This window comes from Peromyscus leucopus, chromosome 16_21, assembly GCF_004664715.2.
Source record: "Peromyscus leucopus breed LL Stock chromosome 16_21, UCI_PerLeu_2.1, whole genome shotgun sequence".
NCBI classification, from domain to species: domain Eukaryota; kingdom Metazoa; phylum Chordata; class Mammalia; order Rodentia; family Cricetidae; genus Peromyscus; species Peromyscus leucopus.
This window is the reverse complement of record NC_051084.1, coordinates 2,300,919-2,306,350: the sequence shown is the minus strand read 5'-3', so window position 1 is coordinate 2,306,350 and position 5,432 is coordinate 2,300,919. Positions and strand designations below refer to the sequence as shown.

Below are 5,432 nucleotides of genomic sequence, written 5' to 3'. Positions count from 1 at the left end.
CACCCCAATACTGCTGGTTCTCAAAAAACACCTATAATATTTTGCATCTGTATTTATTTTTCTTTTATTACCCTCTCTGTACAGATAATATCCTAGTGTACTGACATGCACCTTTCTGTTTGTAGGTGTTCTAGTATGACATTTATGACATACAATGCTTGTAATGCACCAAGTTAAATTACATAAATGATACTGTCACAATGATCTCATTGTCCTTCTTCCTCTTGGAGATAGCCCGGGGTTTTAAGATTCACTATACTGTATGGACATATGGATTATAACGTCAAAGTACTGCTGGGTACTCTGAGGAATATCTCCTACATAGTTCTGTTTGTTCTTACAATGGTGCTCATGGGGACGGGAGTTTCCATTCTCTTCTATGCACTGAGAAAGACAAAGGCATCCTTATCTGATGGATAGGCCTGTGGGAGGAATACTTGGAGAAACATATTTAAGAGTGGGAGGGCTGTGTCCTATGGTGCATGGACCTCTAATCTGGCTTTCTGGAAGCCCAGGGACCCACTGCTTAGTGGTTTACAACTTAGATGTTGTCTCATTCCATCTCTCTTCTGTGAATTATATTGAATTGTGAACACCCGCCACATGCTTCTTAGCCTTTTGGATGCATTCTTCAGTAAGTTAGTTTTCATGCTTCCTGACTGTTGTGATGATTCTGTTGAAAATGTTATAGTGTCCAATGGTCACTGTAATAAATTAGCCCAAATGTGAAGTCACAAAACAACAACAACAACAACAACAACAAAAATAAAATTTTATTGTTATGGAAGTCAGAGCTCAAAACTAATCCCACAGAGTGGAAGTCGAGGTTATTTCCCATGGTACTTCTGCAGGCTGTGGTGGTGGATATGCTTTGTCTTTGCTGCCCGAGACAACATTGACTCTTAGATGCACCCATCTCATTTCTGCTTCTGTGTTCTCATTGTCTCCTGTTCTCTGTGTGTCTTGTCTTCATTGGCCCTTTCTTGTAACGACAGATGTAAAGGTATCAGAGCCTACCCGAATACTGTAAAACTATTGATTTATCCCAATGTTCTTTTTTTTTTTTTTTTTTTTTTTTCGAGACAGGGTTTCGCTGTGTAGCTTTGCGCCTTTCCTGGAGCTCACTTGGTAGCCCAGGCTGGCCTCGAACTCACAGAGATCCGCCTGGCTCTGCCTCCCGAGTGCTGGGATTAAAGGCGTGCGCCACCACGCCCGGCCTTTTATCCCAATGTTCTTAATTTAAGTATTTCTGCATAACCCATGCCATATAAAAGCGATGTTGATAGGTCCCAGAGATTAGGACCTTATATAGATATGTTTACTGTGGACCAGGCAAACTACAAGGAGTCAGTAAGGGTGACACAGGTACAAGAAAACATAATAAAATTAGAAGAACCACACGAAATGTGGGGGTGGGAGGGACAGGGTCTCTCCATGTAGCCCTGGCTGTCCTGGAACTGTACATCTGCCAAATTGACTTTGAACTCATAGAAGATCCACCTGTCTCTGCCTCCCAAGTGTTGGGATCAAAGGTCTGCACCATTATGCCCAAGTATGAATCAGTTTTTGTTTTTATTTTTTCAAGACAGGGTTTCTCTGTGTAGCCCTGGCCATCCTGGAACTCAGTTTGTAGACCAGGCTGGCCTTGAACTCAGAAATCCAATTGCCTCTGCCTCCCAAGTGCTGGAATTAAAGGCATGTGCTTCCACTGCCTGATTTATGAATCAGTTTTTAATGACACACACTCACCCCTACACAAGGGTTTTGCTTGTCTCTAAAAACATTATTATTTTTAGTGTGTGTGTGTGTGTGTGTGTGTGTGTGTGTGTGTGTGTGTGAGAGAGAGAGAGAGAGAGAGAGAGAGAGAGAGAGAGAGAGAGAGAGAGAGAGAGATGTGGGAAGCAGGGTGTGTATATGTCATAATGCACTTGTGAAAGTCAAAGGACAATTTCGTGGAGTCAAGTCTTTCTTTTCACCCTTATTTGGGTCTTGGGATCTGACTCAGGTCACCAGGCTTGTATGAAAGGCACTTTTACCAGCTGACCTGTCTCATCAGTTGCCTGCCTGTCTTATAAAAATAGAATGGAACATGACAGGTGTATGCCCTGATACCCACCCTGTCCATCTACTCCAGCTGTGTGAGGTTCTTAATATGTGCAGCCTCAGGGGTTTTCTGCTGACTGTTTTCTCTGCCTTGGATGATCCCATAGCTGTGCATCTAATGCCTTCTTTTTCAAGCTGGACTGAAACCTTACATTATCAATCAGGCAGACCCCTTCTAATCTTGCAATACCCTTCATCTCATACTCCTGATCCCCTCTACTTTTTCCCTTTTTGTTTTTCCTTTTTGGTATCCCCCTTCTGCTTTTCTCCACAGTGTGGCATGTTTAAACTCCAAGACACACCCATGCTGAATATATGTACCACTGAGTTACAACTCCACCCTAGCTTTTTTTTTTTTTTTTTTTTTTTTTTTTTTTTTGCTTGATTTTGTTCAAGTCACCAATGGAGCTCATGTGTCCTGCTCATGGCTGCACGCCATATGTCATTCAATGGGTGAATATGTCTGCCTGATTTACAGAGTGCCAATGAGCAGAAACACCCAACTGCATGAGGATTCTGCTCCTTCCTGAAGTCATACTCCAACACCGCTAAGAGCAGACTGGGTACAATCCTGAAAGAAGACCTGGAGACATTACCTGACATGAGGGAGGCCGATCCAAATTCCAGAAGAGGGAAGCAGACGAGTATAGACTTCGCTTCAGTAGTCTGAGCTGGAGCCTGCAGTTCTAGAAGATCTGCTGATCTGCTTGGCAGAAACTGGGAAAGGAAGGTGAAGTGTTCCCCCAAAAGAAGACCTAAAATTAAGAGCAAAGAAAAGCCACCCATTGACAGGGTCTCTCTTTTCACTATTGAGAAATTAACATGTTTCTAGTCTTTTACTTTTTCCCCCCTCCCCACATTGTCTCTCATATTCTGGAGTGTTCTGCCATTCTGGACTAGGGACACCAAACCCTCTCTAAAGTTACTAGTTCTGTGACCTCTGTCAATATTGTCAAGCTCATCAAAGAAAGTCAAGATCTTTCTGAGTTTGGCTGGGATAGTTCTTTGTTCCTCTAATTCTGCAAGAAGGGCCTGCTCAGTGTGTAATTCAACCTTATACTTCTCTAAGTCTTCGATTTCCTTTTTGAGAAGCTGGAATTCTTTTTCACTAAAAGGATGCATCTCCTGACACTTACCTTCGGGAATCAGAATGTTTGGGAGAATACACGAAGTCAATTGCAAAACCAGCTGTGCATTTTGCCAAAAAGGTTATTGAAACGTCCTTTCATGAAGCAAAGACACTTCTCTGTGTATTTACAAATATACACAGCGATAATCTCACAGTCTGGGATGCCCCTGTCTTCTTTAGAATACCCTGTTCAATGGCCTGCATCATTTCCAACAAGTGGCCTTGAAGTGCTATGTAGTAGGCAAGTCTGTGATGTGAAGCCAAAGAACTGGGCCTCATCAGATCCCCAGACACCGTGCTTTGCTTTGCTGCCCTCATTTGTAAAAACTGAATACTTCTGCCACAGTCAGGATAGTTTTTGCCAACCCCACTGAATTCTCTTTTCTTTTCTTTAAGTAGGCACACCTTGGGTGCAGACCCTTCAAGTGCCAATTTGAGTACAAGTCCCTGAAAAATAGGTTACTCCCTTCTTCAAATTCCCCTCAGTGCTATTAACTCATCTACTGTGTCTTTTCTGCTAGATAAGAGTTCCCATGGCTGAGATGAAACATGGGAAGTTCTCAAGCCATCTCAATGATTGGAATGACCTTTAGAGTTTATGACCACCACGGACGAGACCCAGAAACCACAGCCTGAAAAACATTTTTTTAAATTCAATCACCTAAACCTTGTCTATTTTGAGAGAAATGATCTTTTAAAATGGCTTGATAAGATATTTTCAATCTTTGTATTCTCCTTATCCTATATATTTGCTGTATTAAAAGAAATCAGTGGCCCATGTCTTCTTGCTTTAAAATATTATAGATAATTGGTGTTGTGTGTACCTCAGCATGGGACACTTTCAACATGGCCCCTTGGGTCTTTGTAATCATGAGTGGTTGAGGGTGTCACATCCAAGGAAGTGTCTTATTAGTATAGACTCTTAGATAATTAAATAGCCAGCATGGATCAATCGATAGGTCATTTCTGCACCTCAGCAATTAATGCTTCTTCTTCTTCTTCTTCTTCTTTTTTTTTTTACAGCTAAATGTCTTTGAAAAAAATAGAAACCTCAAGGTTGTCCTTGACTCCAGATGCCCCCAAGCAACCATCCCATTTCTCTCTAAACACTCACAGGGCTGTCAAATGCTGTGCAGACTTGCTCTCACGACTTCCTCTCATCCTTCTCTCCCTCTCATTTGAAGCAGAGCCAGATGCACACTGTTCTGTGGAGATCACCCGTGGCGTCCACACTGTTGAGTTTGTCACTGTCTCAGAAGGCTTGGCCTCAGTCCACCTTCCATCCTCTCTCTTCAAGGTACCCCATGCAGCTCATCTGACATGGCTGATCACCCTCCTCCTTATGGAATTGTTCCTTCACCACACTACAAGAACTGCCTCTCTTTGGACCCTTCTGCATCTCACCAGAGATACTCCATCTCGCTTGGTGAAGTTTTTCCTCTATATGCCAATGCCCATCAAAGTATCTCTAAACCAAATCTTTCTACCAGGTGCTAGACCCTTCTATCGAACCACCTGATGACCACACACTTCAGACTTGACACGATCAAAGGAGAACTCGAGGTTTCTTTCAAACTGCTCTGACCTTATCCTCCTTTCTCAGTAAATGCCTCTTCCTTTCTCTCAACATATCACTTTGGGGACCTAGAATCCCCTCAAATCTTTCCCCCCTCTCTGTCAAATCCATTCACATGCATTTACCTTTAAAATATTTTCAAAATAAGTTTTGAATCTGAACACTTCTTCTCTCCACCATTTGTACCCTATTCTCAGCCACCCTCAGGTCTTATCTCATTTATTACAATGGCCTTATGATGCTGCCCCTGATTGCATGTATATTTCTTTCTCATCTGCTCCCTGAATATTATTTTTTTTCTTATTTTTTTATATTTATTCTTTGTGTCTTTCACATCATGCTTCCCAATCCCACCCATCTCCCTCCCTGCCCCCTAAATAAAACAAAATAAAACTTAAGAGGAAAAAACAAAAACAAAAAGGAAGGGAAAAAATGTCAGTCATCATGGAAGCTGCAGTGTGACGCAGTGAGTCACTCAGTAAACTCCTTTATCCATACATTTTTACATTTGGGCATTTATGGCAAAGAATCATTGGTCTGGTTTGAAGCCCCTGGTCTTTGCTGCATCATGATGCTGGGCCCTCACCGGGACTCTTCCTGGACATCTCTTTCTGCTGTGTGTCC

At 42.3% G+C, this 5,432-nt stretch overlaps 1 pseudogene; it reads right to left on the bottom strand.

The window, feature by feature from the left end:
- Positions 1-2,931: 2,931 nt before the first annotated feature.
- Positions 2,932-4,080, bottom strand: LOC114701986 (annotated as a pseudogene).
- Between the last annotated feature and the right edge of the window lie 1,352 nt (positions 4,081-5,432).